Source organism: Periplaneta americana, chromosome 2, assembly GCF_040183065.1.
Source record: "Periplaneta americana isolate PAMFEO1 chromosome 2, P.americana_PAMFEO1_priV1, whole genome shotgun sequence".
Taxonomy (NCBI): Eukaryota; Metazoa; Arthropoda; class Insecta; order Blattodea; family Blattidae; genus Periplaneta; species Periplaneta americana.
This window is the reverse complement of record NC_091118.1, coordinates 11,844,007-11,863,155: the sequence shown is the minus strand read 5'-3', so window position 1 is coordinate 11,863,155 and position 19,149 is coordinate 11,844,007. Positions and strand designations below refer to the sequence as shown.

At 34.1% G+C, this 19,149-nt stretch overlaps 1 long non-coding RNA gene across 1 annotated transcript in view; it reads left to right on the top strand.

The window, feature by feature from the left end:
- LOC138713347 (uncharacterized) overlaps positions 1–19,149 on the top strand; it is a 139,812-nt gene that overhangs the window by 77,219 nt on the left and 43,444 nt on the right. Inside the window, exon 2 of the long non-coding RNA XR_011335850.1 lies at positions 1,899–2,008. This is a non-coding gene — a long non-coding RNA (uncharacterized lncRNA). The remainder of the gene's footprint in view (positions 1–1,898; positions 2,009–19,149) is intronic.

The window sequence follows — 19,149 nt, the reverse complement described above, 5'->3', positions numbered from 1 at the left end:
GCTATAAAGTTGGCTCATTACTGGTAAAATATTTGTTGTCAGTTATTTCACGAATTACCAAAGCAAACATCCCTGATACAAGCCATAACAAACTTACATTCATTTGTTATAACGCGTTTATAAGCAAATGCTTGGAATTGGTGTACAGTTGAGATATTTATGCGCCCGTAGATTGAATTGCTGCCTTCATGCTGTGACGTTGCACACATTTACTGTGAATTATGACAAAAGACATGCGCGGAGCGCTACAACTCCATGTTTCGTCAATTGTTTATTGTTACATGGATCTCTGTGCCGCCATGAATATTATATTTCTGCTGTGAATCTGTTACCATGGTAACTTTGAACGTGCTCCAACATAAATATACATAGATATTATTTCCTGGGATGTTTCAAAGAAGTTTCTAACAAGAAAAGAATAGGCTTCTGTGACCACACATTTTTATGAGGTTGTTAGGATTGAAGTTAATCGTGTAATGCGAAACAGGCTAAAATTATAGCCTACAGGATCTTCGACAATGAATGGGGTTTCAAGAGGTTACTGTGAAGTATGTATTATTATATGTTATGGATAGAAAGAGTTTTTGTGCTCGACCATGCCGAAATGTAGTAATTAGGGTATATACCTGGTAGCAGCCCTTTAATGGACCTCATTAAAGTACACCTATTCATTAAAGTTCAGTTGTTCCCCCAATCAGAAAACACCATTGTAGCAATATGAAAGCGCAAGTATCGATTATTCTCGGATATGCAATCGAAAGACAACTAGCGAAACGTCACGGAGGCTGGAAATCCAATACTGTCGCAGAAGGTTATGTTCTGTTACTATAATAATTAGCGTTAATTGTAAGTAATATTCAAATAAATTCAATTTGTGATCTCGTTTGTCAATGTCTAAATCAATTTCAAGGTTATATCAAGATTAATGTTTATTTTACTCTCTAGATTATATCAAGGTCAGTGTCGACATTTGTTTCTAGGAAAAAATCAATACTTTAGCGTCTGCGCACATCTCACAATTTACGAGATATTGCACAAGGTCAGTTCCTCTCCCCAGTCAGATAAGAATAACATGAATACTTATGAATAATTTCAAGTTAGAAATATGGTTCGAGCATAAAAAGTCGTGTGACACTTGCTTATAATGGTAATTGGGAAGCTCGTATGAAAATTATGAAACTCGCTTGCGCTCGTTTCATAAACAAACATACTCGCGTCTTAATTACTACCTTTATAGGCTCGTTGCATAATGTACTGTTATTTAATTCAGCAACTCAAAAAGATCGCGTTAATGTGATTTTATTTTGTTATTGATTTTGTTATCATAGTAGAGTCATTGTTGTTCAGTTTATCATTTCTCCTTTTAATTCAGTAACTCAAAAACATCGCGTTCGTGTGTTTTTATTTTCTGTCGTTGTTGTCGTAATAAAGTCGTTGTTAAATTTTTCATTTTTATACCTAATACAGTAACTCAAAAATATGGTGTTCACCTGTTTTATTTTCTGTTAATGGTATTATCGTCATGACTGAAAAGTTTTAATTAAGGATGATGAAATAAACATGAATCGTTTTAAAATGTACAATAAATTATTGAAAGTAAAATGTCGGCAAACAAAGAAACAAATGCTAGGGAGATGATAAAACACAAATGCTAGGGAGGTAATAAAAACAAATGCTAGGGAGGTGACAAAAAGTGTAGGATAAGCAATCGCGATTGGTTGAAACACGTCGTTTCGTACCGTTTTATTTGTCAAAAGTAGTATGACGTAGTAAAAGTGTAATAGTCATCAATCATTATTATTATTATTATTATTATTATTATTATTATTATTATTATTATTATTATTATTATTACCATTACCATTACCATTACCATTATTATTGTTCTTATTTTTCAGCTGAGGTGGGATCCCGCCATGGAATCGTCGCATCGCTCTACCGGCTGGTCCTTGTTTCAGTGCCCGGACCAGCCAAAATCTCCACACCCCCTCTAGTCCAGAAGCTACCGGTGAGTGCACAGCTAAATGTCGCATTTATCAATGAACGTATTTCGCGGAATCTCCTCTGAACTATCTATGCCTGCTAGTTAAAATAACCTTTCATTCAGTGACATAACCCTTAAATTGACAAAGTATCCTATAGGATACAAAAGGTTAACAGGCTATAATATGCTATAATTTTAATAGAACAATAGAACAAAAAATTGGCAGGAAAATTAAAAGTTCACAATACTATAATATTGTACAACATATAAAATATGGACATTGCGATAGTTGTTTTCTTTACGGTCCGACACACAAGTGTGAGAAATGGAGTAATATCACAGTCTAGTATATACAGTCACGAAGCTTGAGTTTATGAGGATACTAGGAACAATAGACAGTGCCGGTACTATTTTCCATTGTCTATAATGAGGCGATAGTAGTGATCATAGTGGTTAGCAGCTATGTATGGATGCATATTTACTACGTATTGAGCTTCATGACTGTATATATTAGCCTGTGGTAATATTCTGCCTGGGCCTTTTTCACAAATAATAAAGACAGGTGACTTCCAACTACATAAGTCACTCGAAAGTAGTGGTATTTAGTATGCAGTTCCCCTAGCGATGACTAGTGTAAGCCGGTAGTATGAGATGGAGTGGTGCCTGATATGTGTTATCTGTAAGTTATCACGTAATAATCTCACATATACTCAATATACAGTGTCTCCCAAAAGTCATGGTGTGGTTTCAGAGGATTATAATTTTTGAATGAATAGAGGTAGGAATGTAATATCGGTGCCAGATGAAAATAAAACTCTCAAAGTTTTTTCTGTAAGTTTTAGGCCCTGAAGGAAACTGAAGAATAACAATCGAACAAATTCAATTATTTTTATTATTACAATTCATTATACAAGATGTATGTCGAAAGAAAAGTAGAATGTGTTTTGTGGTTAACAAAATTTGAATCTGTGACTCATGTACGACATCAGTTTCGTACTGAACTATTTTCACAAAGTATACTTTCTAAACAAGAACTCAAAACCAAAAATTCTGATAGGAATTTCCCGTGGGGCCGTTTACAGAAAGAAAACACAATTTGATGGAAAATATATTGGAACAGATACAGCAATAGTTGAGCTATTTTTCAACATATTTCCCACCGAAATTGAGACATTTATCATACCGTGGGATCAAATTTGTATCCCTGTGGCGTAGAAGTCAGCCGCCTGGGATCGAACCAGTGTGTGACAGCCGTCTGCACCTCTCTGTTGATCCCACGGTATGACGAAAGTCTCTAATTCCGGTGGAGAATATGTTGAAAAATAGTTCAACAATTGCTATATCTGTTCCAATATATATTTGCATGAAATTGTGTTTTCTTTCTGTAAACGGCCACAGGGACCTTACTTTCTGGACGACACTCGTAATTGCGTTCGAGTGGCCAGAATTTGTATAAGCACTTGTTCTGACATTATTAATACTGTGGAAGAAAAAAAAACTTTATCTGCCCCTACGATAATGTCTTAAAATGATGTTAAAATAATAAAGAATCACCAGTAAAATTTTCATACAGATATATCTGTATTGCTTCCCGAGATTAATTTAACATTGATAATATAGGACCTCTGATCTCATCTGAAATGAAGAATTGCATTTATAACTTTCCATGTTGTGTCTAAAAAACTTTAAATAGGCCTACGTAATTAGATATTGTTTAAGGAAAAGTTAACATACCGTAGAAGAGGGTAAAGTCAATCAGTGGGTGTGAAATCGATCATTTGCGATTTTTATTGAAAATTATATATTTTCTCAGTTACTTGTTAAAATTTTGTTATGCTGACTTCATTGCCTGACATTGAAAATGTAAGCGAGAGGGACAACAAAAAGCCTGCGAATGCCAACAATGGGAACACTGTGTAATTACCGTTGAAGTGGAAATTGTTATTTTCAACTTTTTCTCTTAAATGAAAACAAAGTCTTACAAACTCTAAATTATAGTCAGCGGTGAAAGGAGACAGGAAGTATACGTAAGTACTTTTCGTTGAGATTGTATCCTGAAATAATAGTTTTGCAGTTCGTAAATGTTAGTATTGAAACTTATTATTTTAAGAAAACTTGTACCTTTGTAGGGTTAAATCGATCTTGCCAACGACGTACTCGAAACAAATGGGTGCAGCAGGAAGAATAAATTCTTCACCGAAATACCTCCAATCTCCAAGTGTCATAGTATAGCTTATATTGATGGGATAGTGGGGAAAGAGGAAGACGAAATTATGGTGAATTTCTTGCGTAAGAGAAGCACTGCCAAAGGAACATATTTTGTACACCCCTCTGTACCTGACTATTGGAACAACGTAGTTTCTAAAGTGACATGAGGAGGGGAAGATTTCAAATAACATCTGATATAAACCTAAGCAATGTTGAATTGCATTTTAGATTATAATTGAAGTGTGGTATTTCAATGTAAATTTTGAATTCTTAAATCTTTGTTTGTTGGTATGTGAAGTATTAAAATGTGTTTTTATGTTTTATAAGTTGGCAATCATAGTCACGATTGTACAGTGGAGACCTATAGGTCTAATTGTATTGAATAGTATGACCACAGTAACAAAAGATACACTATAATTATAATGCTGTAGGCATATATTGAAATTTATTGTTGTTTTTACACCCCTTATAACAAATAAAATATACGAGTATGTAATAGACTTAATTTGTTTTTTTAAAACATAAACAGTGATCGACTTTACTCCGCAATATTTTAAAATCGATCTTAAACTAAAAATTCAATGGTGATCGACTTTACCCTATTTAAGCAGGTAACTTCGATCACAAGTAAAAAAAAAAACAGTTTTTTTATAGATTGTAATTCAATTCTTGTAACGTGCCTTCATAAGTGAAGGATATGACGACAAAATGCTATTTTCTGAGGAAATTCGCTCCATTGCATAACCTCAATATCATTAAAAATTGCAACATTTTGATCGACTTTACCCTCTTCTACGGTACTGATCGGTTGTGAGTGTGGTAGGGAATATTGCTGTGGTATTTTGTCGTATCTAAGTTACACAAAAGCGAGAGTGAAACTTGAACAATGTAATCGACGTTGCAACATTTTTCGTGCAATCGACAGTGTATTGTGGTCGAGTGTGTTTTGTTCTCACAGACGTAATATGTAAACAAAGTAAAATTGCTGGCATGTATTCCATCGTAGGAGGTCGATACCTAGGACGAATCACACACCAAGTTTGATCAATACCTCGCATCAAGTTGCTGTAAGCCACACCATTGTGTGTTCAAAGCAAGCAACGCTGTAGGAATGCGGTGGGGACTTGTGGGGGGGGGGGACTGAAACTGTATGATGCCCTGCTTGCTCCGTCGTCGTCGTCGTCGTCATCATCATCATCATCATCATCATCATCATCATCATCATCATCATCATCATCAAGTTTTAAAGATTTTCTTTATTCGGCAATGCTATTTACAGGACGCTATGGTTATTTTTAGGTATTGTGAACTTTCAGCAGTCGTCTATTATTAATACAAAGAGTCTCTCGAAGAATATGTGAAGTCGAGGGTGAAGGTGTCGTTAGTGAGCTTGCAGCACAACGATGGTTCCAGCGTTTCAATAATGTCGAAGGAGAAAAAGATTTATGTCCCTCCCTATATATTTTCTTCATCTCGTACATTTTCTTATTTTCCGCCATATTTTCTTCATCCCTCATATTTTCTTATTCTCTGCCATATTTTCTTCATCCCCTGTATTCTTATATTCTCTGCCATATTTTCTTCATACCTCATTTTCTTGTTCTCCGCCATATTTTTTTCAGGCCTCACATTTTCTTATTCTCCGCCATATTTTCTTCATTCCTCATATTTTCTTATTCTGTCATATTTTCTTCATGGCTCATATTTTCTTATTCTCTGTCTTATTTTCTTCATCCCTCATATTTTCTTATTCTGTCATATTTTCTTCACACCTCATATTTTCTTAATCTGTCATAGTTTATTCATCCCTCTTATTTTCTTATTCTGTCATATTTTCTTCACACCTCATATTTTCTTAATATGTCATATTTTCTTCATCCCTCTTATTTTCTTATTCTGTCATATTTTCTTCATGCCTCATATTTTCTTATTCTCTGTGTTATTTCCTTCATCCCTCATATTTTCTTATTCTGTCATATTTTCGTCACACCTCATATTTTCTTAATCTGTCATATTTTCTTCGTCCCTCTTATTTTCTTATTCTGTCATATTTTCTTCATGCCTCATATTTTCTTATTCTCTGTCTTATTTTCTTCATCTCCATATACTCTTATTATCTTTCATTTTTTCATCCCTCATATTTTCTTATTCTGCCATATTTTCTTCATGCCTCATATTTTTTTTTTATTCTCTGTCACATTTTCTTCATGCTTCATGTTTTTTATTCTCTGCCATATTTTCTTCATGCCTCATATTTTCCTATCCACCGCCATATTTTTTCATAAAAAATATTTTCTTATTCTCTGTCATATTTTCTTAATCCCTCATATTTTCTTATTCTCTGCAACATTTTCTTCACCCCTCATATTTTCTTATTCTGCCATATTTTCTTCATGCCTTATTTTTTATTCTCTGCCATATTTTCTTCATACCTCATATTTTTTATTCTCCGCCATATTTTCTTCATGCCTCACATTTTCCTATCCACCGCCATATTTTTTGCATACATACTAATTTCTTATTCTCTGCCATATTTTCTTCATCCTTCATGTTTTCTTATTATCTGTCATATTTTTTTAATACATAATAATTTCTTATTCTCTGCCATATTTTCTTCATCCCTATTATTTTCTTATTCTCTGCCATATTTTCTTCATCCCTCATATTTTCTTATTCTCTGCCATATTTTCTTCATCCCTCATGTTTTCTTATCTGCCATATTTTCTTCATCCCTCATATTTTCTTATTCTCTGCCATATTTTCTTCATCCCTCATGTTTTCTTATTATCTGCCATATTTTTTTCATACATAATATTTTCTTATTCTCTGCCATATTTTCTTCATCCCTCATATTTTCTTATTCTCTGCCATATTTTCTTTATCCCTCATGTTTTCTTATTATCTGCCATATTTTCTTCATCCCTCATGTTTTCTTATTCTCTGCCATATTTTTTTCATACATAATATTTTCTTATTCTCTGCCATATTTTCTTCATCCCTCATGTTTTCTTATTCTCTGCCATATTTTCTTTATCCCTCATGTTTTCTTATTATCTGCCATATTTTCTTCATCCCTCATATTTTCTTATTCTGCCATATTTTCTTCATCCCCTATATTCTCTTATTCTCCACTATATTTCCTTTACCCCGTATTTTCCTTTGACCATGTTTCCATATTTCCTTCTCCGTCCCTCATTCCCGTCGTCTGTACATCTCTTCTCGGTGCCGTCGCCCTGACTCCGTCCCTTTAAGTCCTCGTCCTTGCTCCTTATCTCGCAGTTTGTGTACTCTGCTAATGGCTCCTGTGTTCCCTCAAGCATCATCTGTATGTATATTCCTTCCAGTTGTTTTAATTAGCAACTCTTCTTCAACTTTCCACTCTATATCGAATTATTTGCCCGACTTCCTCGCACATCATTATAACCGAAAAAAGAAAGACCGAGCGCGATCGATACGGAGGCAAGGGCTCATTATCAAGTGGAATCTTATACAGGGCGCGACAAAATAAGCTAAACAGTGTTCGGTTGTATATACAATCCTGTTTAATCCGCTTCGAATTAAAACAATAATATGTATAAAAGCATTATAAATGTTAAATGTTAAATGTTATGTTTTATTTAACGACGCTCGCAACTGCAGAGGTTATATCAGCGTCGCCGGATGTGCCGGAATTTTGTCCCGCAGGAGTTCTTTTACATGCCAGTAAATCTACTGACATGAGCCTGTGGCATTTAAGCACACTTAAATGCCATCGACCTGACCCGGGATCAAACCCGCAACCTTCGGCATAGAAGGCCAGCGCTATACCAACTCGCCAACCAGGCGGCGAAATCCAGAGTGAGACAAGTGACCAAAAGGTTTCGAGCTCACATATTCAACTTTTCTCCGCTCTAAACCCTCCTGCAAGGACGCACTTTACGTACCTTTTAATATTTCTGCTCCATATTCCACTATTAATTAATTAATTAATTAATTCATTCATTCATTCATTCATTCAATATTGAACCACAGTAAATCATTATACAGATGTGAGCAGTATGGGATGGAGGTAAATGCAAACAAGACGAAAACCATGGTTATCGGAAGAAAAATGAAGAAGGTAAACGTGCGAATTCTAAATGAAGCATTAGAGCAAGTGGACAGCTTCAGATACTTGGGGTGTACTATAATACCAATAACATGAGCTGCTGCCAGGAAGTCAAAAGGAAGATAGCAATGGCCAAGGAAGCTTTTAATAGAAAAAGGAGCATCTTCTGCGGATCTCTGGTAAAATAACTGAGGAAGAGACTGGTGAAGTGCTTTGTGTGGAGTGTAGCATTGTATGGGGCAGAAACATGGACATTACGTGGAAGTGAAGAGAAGCGAATAGAAGCATTTGAAATGTGGATATGGAGAAGAATGGAATGTGTGAAATGGACAGACAGAATAAGAAATGAAGCTGTGTTGGAAAGAGTGGATGAAGAAAGAATGATGCTGAAACTGATCAGGAAGAGAAAAAGGAATTTGTTGGGTCACTGGTTGAGAAGAAACTGCCTACTGAAGGATGCACTGGAAGGAATGGTAAACGGGAGAAAAGTTCATGGCAGAAGAAGATATCAGATGATAGACGACATTAAGATATATGGATCATATGCGGAGACTAAGAGGAAGGCAGAAAATAGGTAAGACGGAGAATGCTAGTTTTGAAGTGGAAGACGTAAATAAAATCTTCACTAGGTGCTTCTGAAGGGAATTGATTTATGTATGTATTTTCAATAGTTGGTCAAAAATATACAGAGCATTAACTGTAATACCATTAACAACATGATAATACGTTGATTTTATTGGTAAGAAACGATATGAATGAAAATAGAAGTTCAGATCGACCTCAGGACCTCAGGAAAGAAAACATTCCGCCTATCAGAAGTTTAAACTAATTAACGCTGTATTTCGAACCCCTGTCCACTTAATACACACGCGTAATTTCCTCTGTGAAATAATATACACCAAGAAATCAATACTGTTTTTCCAATCCCTTTTTACAAGAAGAATTTTTTATCCATCACTTTCTTGTTATCTAGGTCGGTCGCCGAAGAGGGGATTTTGTCATTTCCGAGTGTCCTTCAATAAAGAAGGCAATATTCGGACCTCAATATAGTCCAAGGCTGAACTCAGATTATGAAACCCATTCCGTTCAATTTTTATTTTTATGTCTTTTCTACGAAACTTTTAGCAACCTTCACGCTTGATTTGTAGAATGTATTCTCCACGGTAAATAGGTTTTTAGTATAAATAATGACCTTCTGATAAATAAGGTTGCTTTTTATGCTTTTAACAACTCAAGTATTAACTTACAAACTCATTTCTAAGTGACAGATATCAATGTGTTTACCGACAGTAATGACTCTACACTTAAATTAACCTACTCAAATGTGGTGTCCCCCAGAGCTCTGTTTTGAGACCACTTCTTTTTTTATAATAAATTTATACTTCGTTTGCTGGTTATCTTGCTATTATTGTTACCAATATACAGGGCTTTCATTTCAAAACTTCCCAGTCTAAATAACTAATTATTTAAACTGAATTCAGTGTAAACAAAAAACACGTCAATTTATATATTGTGAGGGGGAAGTCTGAAACCAGGTTTAGTTGCATTTTAGATTTCACCCTCCACTCCAGCCACCCCCACTTTGAAATTTCAAATAGCACCCCTATATTTTTATACTTAAATAAGAAAGAACATTCAATTGTTTGTACTCCATTTGATTTCGCATTTTTTGTTTTCTGTCTTCGCCTAGCAACCTGGATTGTTATTATTGTTGATTAGAGCTGAAGAGAATAAAGTTGAAAAAGTTTGAGTAAAACAAGCTGTGTTTTCATCCTAGAATTAACTGATAATAACAAAAATACAGGTTGCCAGGCGACGATAGAAAACAAAAGATGGGAAAGCAAATGAATGAGGTGTATAAACAATTGAATGCTCTTTCATATTTAAATATAAAAATAGAGGGGTGGCATTTGAAATTTAAAAGTGGTGGTGGCTCGAGGGTGGGGGGTGAAATCTAAAATGCAATTAAGCCTGGTTTCAGACTTCCCCCTAAATATCTAAATTGACGTGTTTTTGTTTAAATTGAATTCAATTTAAATAATTAGTTATTTAGACTAGGAAGTTTTGAAATGAAAGCCCTGTATGTGGATCATTCTACTCAATTGGTATATGATTTATTAAAATATTGGAATATTTATTATTTTAAAATAATGTTTAATACATTTGTTCATTTCTGTTGTTAAGTAAATGTTTACTTCAAACGCGATTTACTAAAAAAAAAGTTTTTTTTTCGAAATACATGTCCCATTTTCTAAAAAAAATATTACGTAGATCTGAATGAAATTTTTATCACATAATTCAAACGTGGCTTTGTGGACCTACGTTTGTTAAATTTCCTTAAATAGTTTATCTTTGAACAAATAAAATGTCTGAAATTTTTGTTTATAAAAATCGTATTTTTTTGCAATCAGCATTTAAAAATTATTATTCAACAGGAATTAATAAACGTTCTGTAAAAAAACACATTTTTAAACCAATAGTTTCTGAGATAGTGGGGTATTTATATCGATTTTTACCATTGACATGATAGGGATTTAAATCCCCCTCAATAATAAGACAACATAATGTTTAGCTTTAATCGATCTAACGTTGATGAAGGATCTTCAGTTAGATGATTGGATATATACAGGTTGAGTCAGGAAAAATAGTAGAGATTTTAGGGGGTGATACTGTGGACTGTTCTTGATAAAAAAAGAGTTTATATAAACTTGTGAACATCAATGTATCTGGAGATATAGTTGTTTAATTTCTACGCATCCATCTTTGTGAATTTGTGATAGAGAAAGATAAGGTCTGTTTGGAATAAATCTCCATTTTATATTTCTTTTCCAAAGTTTATTTGAACATTGTTGTATTTCGTATTCATCATTCCCTGCTAAATTTTACTAGTATGCCTATCACTTAGAATTTGTGTTACAAACAGTTTTCTAGTGTTAAATTGAAACTTAATTGTTACTTTACCTCGCTTGACTAGTTTCGGCGTAACTGTAAGCCATCTTCGGAACTAGTGAAGTCCTTACTCGTTTCTGATTTCCTCTGAAGTTCCTTCGATGCGGGATGCGTTTGTGTTCGATAGTGTGAAGTCAAATAGGATATGCGTTCTGAAATTTAATTGTGTATTAAGGATATTTTGTGGGTGTCTTTTTGTGTGTATGTATGTTTTGTAATGTTCTAATGTACTTAATTTCTGTTTTTTTTTTTTCGGTTGAATATATTGGATTTGCATGTCTGTTTCTATGTTGTTGTAATTGTGGTTGGTGTTTGTTATGTGTTTTGGTTATGACTGTAATGTGTTCTTTGTATCGTGTTTGAAATGGTATAAGTAGGGCTAAATATTAAATTTGAACAGAATCTAATTAAAATTTCTGAAAGTTACAATTTATAAAACAGTTATATTACCGGTTGTTCTGTATGGTTGTGAAACTTGGACTCTCACTTTGAGAGAGGAACAGAGATTAAGGGCGTTTGAGAATAAGGTGCTTAGGAAAATATTTGGGGCTAAGAGGGATGAAGTTACGGAAGAATGGAGAAAGTTACACAACGCAGAACTGCACGCATTGTATTCTTCACCTGACATAATTAGGAACATTAAATCCAGACGTTTGAGATGGGCAGGGCATGTAGCACGTATGGGCGAATCCAGAAATGCATATAGAGTGTTAGTTGGGAGGCCGGAGAGAAAAAGACCTTTAGGGAGGCGAGACGTAGATGGGAAGATAATATTAAAACGGATTTGAGGGAGGTGGGATATGATGATAAAGACTGGATTAATCTTGCACAGGATAGGGACCAATGGCGGGCTTATGTGAGGGCGGCAATGAACCTCCGGGTTCCTTAAAAGCCAGTAAGTACTAGTAGGCCTAGTAGGCCTAGTAATCTAACTAAAATTTACGAGAAAGCGGTGTTTTCGGACAGACAGACAGATATAGCTACTGTATCTCTTTTTCTATACCAAAATCCTGTAAGAAAAGTGTGTATGTCCAATTTCCGAAATAACTTTCTTTTCGGCACCTTTATGGCTTACACTTTCCATAATAAAATCCATTAAAATAATTTAATACCGCTGAAATTCGAGATTGTACTGAATATCTACACTTTAAAATTTACTTTCTGGTAATGAGAAGTGTAGAGAAAGTAAGTGTTGGACTTATATTATTGCATGAATTCTAGTTGAAAGCAGATATCTTACATGAGAACTGGTATAAATTACAAGCAGAGGGAAAACAAAATCGAAAAGCGCGGTGAGCCGTTGCTAGGCGCTGTGCGATGTTCTCCTTTAAGTCCGGACCGGGTGACAAGCCACCGAGCTATCAGATCTCCCAAGCCGGCAATTAGCAAATTTGCTTCACTTGTAGCAATGATTTCTGGACGACCGCTTGCTATCCTCCATCTACAAGCCCGCGCATGCGTATTTCGTGTTTCCTGTGTCTTCCTACCAAACTTCAGGTTTTTTTAGACACGTTGGCGGCCAAGCGAAAATCATGTTACGACGCTGCGATATAATAGTCAGTCATCTAAAACAAAATTAGCTTTTTCCTCTTTAAAATTGTTTATAACATATTAAATTATGACTATAGAGCTACTAAAATTATGTCCATTTCAGTTTCATTTTTAATGTTTATTCTTCTTCAGTTTACAGATTTTGGGCGGAAAATTGAATGTATTTTTATTTTCCCAATTTATTCCTTGATTTTTTTTCTTTAAATGGTAAGTATATCACATAGGATTAACGAAAAATATCCCTTTTAACTTTATGTTTTTTTAGGATGGGCATAGGGTAGAGTCGGGTAGTATCGGACAGCGGGTAATATCGGGCAGTGAGTTTCTTTCATCTACCACACGATGATAGTACCTGATTGACATGGTTACGTTTCTGTGATGTTGCATAGAAAAACGTAACCATGTCATTCAGGTACTACCATATGGTGGTAGATGAAAGAAACGCACTGTCCGATTTTACCCGATGTCCGATACTACCCGACTCTCCCCTAATTGTCTTATTTTAACGTTTATTTTCCGTAAGTTTAGTTTTTCAATAGAAAACGAACCTTTTCTCATTTCTATTTAAATTAAATAGCTGAAAATGTTAGGTATTGCTTATTTGGATGTTTTCCATGTACTGAAATAATTGTTTTGAAATTTGTTAAATTTTGGATATGTTACAGGGGGTAATGTACTGAAAATTATTGAAAAAATATACGAAGAGGGGAAAAAATTGTATCTCAGTAAGGAAATAAATAAAAAAAAACACTACTGTGTCGGCATAAATTCAAGTTGTGTTCCTGAGCTGTAAAAGAATCAGTTGTCTAGCTTCAATAGTTTTTTAGAAAAAGTTCCTTATGTGAGACATAATTTAACATTACGAAGATAGGCGATTCCGTGTCCTGTTAAGGGAGGATTATAGTGAAACATAAATTTCCCATATATTTTGGGCTAGGGACTTTATTTTTTGTACATACAGCCCCCTTAATTTGTTAATATATACTCTAAAGTTTCATATTTCTAACAGAAATAGTTTTTGAGATGTTCACTTTTTTAAAAACTTACTCCTCATGTAAAAATGTAATCATATACTTGAAAAAAAAAAAATATATATATATATATATATATACTACCTGTCTTATGTATAAAAAGTGCCATCATTCAAAATTTTCGAAATAGGACTTCATGTAATAAAACTTTGAAATTCTACAAATTTTCGTGATGGTTACACAAATAGTAAATAATTATTTTTTGAAAATTGGAGAATATTAAATATCTATAATGACCAAATAATTCAGAATAGTATATAAAAGTCACGTGACATATTTTAATGGGCTGTTAAATAGGAAATGAAACCGTATTATGAAACTAGACGGTTCAAATATAATTACGAACAAGAAAATAAACTCAAATTTCTTATTTTTTTTCGCCACTATATTGCTAAAGTCCCACCTTCAATCTTATATTGCAAACACACATAAAAATATGTTCACTTGTTCGCTGGTTTTAAAATTTTCCTGTGTATTTTGTTATTTTATTTTATGTACACACTGTATTTCAAACCATACTATGGAATAATATCACACAAATTCATAAAAGTGTGTGGGACGATTAAAGAAAAGATGATTAGGCCTACGAAAGAAGCATGTTTCTAAGTATGTGATAGGCCTGTGTTTGTTTTCAGAAATGGCATTGTAGCTAGGCGGACGCCGGTTCTTTATCAGGGGTAGGCGGACGGTAGCTTCCTCTGCCCCAGTACCGGCTTCCTGCCTTGCTCCTTGCTCTCTGAACTGCTATTCTTCCAGTACATGATAGCATTCTTCTTGAGGTCCCGCCTGATAAATTCAGTGTCGGACCGCGTAGAAAACACACATTTCAACAACTTGACTTGGGATTTTAAAATCCTGAATAAACTAGGTCAGAAATAGAAAATAAACAGTTGAGAGAAGCTTTAAATAAATAATTACAGTATTTTAATTGTTGTGTTATTATCCCTTAAGGAGGTACGCATACTTTCGCTAGTATAAATTTAGTAAAATTTAGAAATTAGTTTATACATATCTTGAAATAATTTCCTATTGGAATTTAGTTCAGTCATTACAAAATACCTCTAGATTAATATACAATTTTTAGATTACAACAAACTTTTATTGTAAATTGGAAATTAGCGATCCTATACCGCCAAAGCGCCTGTGTTAAATTTGTTTATTTTTTACCTATTCATTATCTCAAAACTATTGAAGATATCATACTAAATTTTTATAGAATAAAGACACAAGGTTTCCAAGCAAACTAACAAAGATCTGTGAAGAAATGGAAGTCGTAAGAAAAGATTTTTGCGTTTTCAAACTAAAGTTGATTTTATTCTGTCATCTGTACAAGTGCCCCATTTACCCATGAACTATAAATAACCTAAGGATGAAATTTTGAACACATATTTACAACAATACAGTAATAAATTTGACACACATTGATGTGTGTCTATTAATTTGGTCAGAAAATATATTTTATATATAAAGAATTAAATTAAATTAACATTATCTAAAAAAATTCTGCTTCACTTTGCTTAGAAACCTAGTAACTTTATCCTGTAAAAATTTCAGTGAGAATCTTTATCGAAACCAAAACAAAGAAGGTAAACGTGCGAATTCTAAATGAGGCAGTAGAGCAAGTGGACAGCTTCAAATACTTGGGGTGTACTATAAGCAGTAACATGAGCTGGTGCCAGGAAGTCAAAAGGAGGATAGCAATGGCCAAGGAAGCTTTTAATAGAAAAAGAAGCATCTTCTGCGGACCTCTGGAGAAAGATCTAAGAAAGAGACTAGTGAATTGCTTTGTATGGAGTGTAGCATTGTATGGGGTAGAAACATGGACATTACGACGAAGTGAAGAGAAGCGAATAGAAGCATCTGAAATGTGGATATGGAGAAGAATGGAGCGTGTGAAGTGGACAGACAGAATAAGAAATGAAGCTGTGTTGGAAAGACTGTGTGAAGAAAGAATGATGCTGAAACTGATCAGGAAGAGGAAAAGGAATTGGTTGGGTCACTGGCTGAGAAAAAACTGCCTACTGAAGGATGCACTGGAGGGAATGGTGAACGGGAGAAGAGTTCGGGTCAGAAGAAGATATCAGATGATAGACAACATTAAGATATATGGATCATATGCGGAGACAAAGACGAAGGCAGAAAATATGGAAGATTGGAGAATGCTGGGTTTGCATTGAAAGACCTGCATTTGGGCAGGAAAGTAGGAATGAAAAGAATGAATCTTCAGCAGTTACAGAGATAATGGGTTATCAAATAAGCAGATTTAACATTGGTGGTATAGGGTAGTTAATCTCCCTTTAAAGTTAACTATATTTTTTAAATTGGGGGTGTAATTTGTGCAGGGAAAATTGATTTATTTGGTATCTTGCACAATTTTAAATATCTTTAATGCTTTCTTCTTTGTTTTATTCAAAATTAGTCTGTTAACAATCCTACCCCAATTAAATAAATAAATAAATAAAAATAAATAAATAAATAAAGAAGTAAATAAATAAGTAAATTAAATAAGTAAATAAATAAGTAAATTAAATAAGTAAATAAATAAGTAAATTAAATAAGTAAATAAATAAGTAAATTAAATAAGTAAATAAATAAGTAAATTAAATAAGTAAATAAATAAGTAAATTAAATAAGCAAATAAGTAAATTAAATAAGTAAATAAGTAAATTAAATAAGTAAATAAATAAGTAAATTAAGTAAGTAAATAAATAAGTAAATTAAATAAGTAAATGAATAAGTAAATTAAATAAGTAAATTAAATAAGTAAATTAAATAAGTAAATAAATAAGTAAATTAAATATGCAAATAAGTAAATTAAATAAGTAAATTAAATAAGTAAATAAGTAAATTAAATAAGTAAATAAATAAATATATATTTATGTGTTTTTTTCATGAATTGTAAAATTTATAGTGTTACATAAAAAATTATTAATAAAAAAAATGCTTGAAATTATGAAACAGTGTTAAAGGCATAATTTGTTCTCCAGTATAAAATGCATTTGTGTGCAAAATTTCATATTTTTTTTTTAATGTGAAAATTATCAGGGAAACGGAGTTGGAGAAATTTAGTCCGTATTTAAGTGGCCTAGTCAATTGACAATCTAACTCAAAAAGTATCAGATATATTAACATTATGCTGTTGAGGAAAATTCATTTAACAAACAAAAAACACATTATGCTTCTAAAAATCTAGGTAGATGTTATTTATTATAAAGGGATAAATGTAAAAAAAACAACATTTTAAAAGTCTCATCTCTTTTATTTTATTCTATTGTTACTATAAACCAGACTGTAGTTTCGAGAACAGAGATAGTCGTTGCCTTGGCAACGCTGTCGGCAACATCTCAATCTTGCGGGAGGCAGAACATCGCGGAGATGAAGATACGTTGCACATCATTGCAATTCATTCGTGCGAGAAGTGCAGACATCTTCATCAGGGCGTAACAGCGCATTCTGGTGGTGGTCGCGGACATGCTTGGTACGTCGTCGCTGACAGACTAACATATGAATAGTTAGATATGCGTGATGAGACGAGCAAAGCCTCCTGCTGTCTAAAATATTGATGTTCATTTTTTTTTTCATTTTACTTCATACAAAATGGTTATAAAGCGTAGACACGTAGGCAGGAGGTGAAGAATAATTTAAGGAGAAAACAAATGAAAAGAGAAGACAGGAAGATGGGAATCAAGAGAAGAGAATGTACGAGAACTTGAGATGCTGAAGAAAACAAGAAAGAATAATGATTTTTGCTACAGGGTGGAACATAAGAAACTTTCGGATTTTTTAATTTAATTTTCTTACTTTATCGCAGTATATTGTTGGAGTATTCAATCCACTGCTTGGAGTTTAGTTGTCATGGAGCGTTGGTCTGTATATTAACATATTGCTTCAGTAGAAAAGTTTATTAGAACAAACTCGCCTACACAGGGGCAGTTTCGGAAAGATTTTAACACAAAACGTGTCTTTTAGAAACACTTTTTTATTCGTTCATTCATAGTTCTCTGACCAGGGCCAGGTCTTTCATTGCAAACCCAGCATGCTGCAATTTTCCTATTTTCTGCCCTGAATTTTTCTCCCGTTCACCATTCCTTCCAGTGCATCCTTCAGTAGGCAGTTTCTTCTCAGCCAGTGACCCAACCAATTCCTTTTCCTCTCCCTGATCAGTTTCAGCATTATTCTTTCTTCACCCACTCTTTCCAACACAGCTTCGTTTCTAATTATCTCTATCCATTTCACACGCTCCATTCTTCTCCATATCCACATTTCAAATGCTTCTAGTCGTTTCTCTTCACTTCGTCGTAATATCCATGCTTCTACCCCATACAGTGCTACACTCCACATAAAGCACTTCACTAGTCTCTTCCTTAGTTCTTTCTCCAGAAGATGCTTCTTTTTCTATTAAAAGCTTCCTTGGCCATTGCTATCCTCCTTTTGACTTCCTGGTAGCAGCTCATGTTACTGCTTATAGTACACCCCAAGTATTTGAAGCTGTCCACTTGCTCTACTGCCTCATTTAGAATTCGCATGTTTACCTTCCTTATTTTTCTTCCTATGACCATGGTCTTCATCTTGTTGGCATTTATCTTCATCCCATACTGCTCACAGCTGTCATTTAGCTCCAGTAGCATATCCCTTAGTATCGCTTCCTTTTCAGTTAACATATAATCAGCAAATCTCATGCATTATATTCTTCCTCCTACTATTACCCCTCCCATGCTCTGAAAACAGTTTTTTCACTAAGTCCTCCTATTAGATGTTGAACAGGGTAGGTGATAAAGGACATTCTTGTTGTGCTTATCTCCCTATTCCATCTTCCTTTGATATTTCTTCTCTTTTCCCCTACTTGGTTCGCTGTTTCATGTACATAATATTCTCTATTTCCAGTCCACACTAGGATTGTGGTGTAAAGAAAGTTCAATGCGAAATTCAAGGCCCCCTTCAGCTGTCATGCGCAGTAGATGAAGGTTGTCTCCACGTAATGTCTTGGCACGTGACAAAGTCTTCTAACCCTGGGTGATTTCTTACAAAATTCAGCTAGTCCACTACATTTTAAGGGTCATATATGACATCTAATAGTTTTCGATTATCCTTAAAAAATAATAAACTGTCGTGTTTTGTCGTCAAACTGAAATTAAAATAACTTTCGTATCACGAGTGATACGAATTTCATAGCGATTTTTTATATCTTCTCAAATGAATCAAACTATATTACTTACTTACTTACTTACTTACTGGCTTTTAAGGATCCGCAGGTTCATTGCCGCCCTCACATAAGCCCGCCATTGGTCCCTATCCTGAGCAAGATTAATAGAGTCTCTACCATCATATCCCACCTCCCT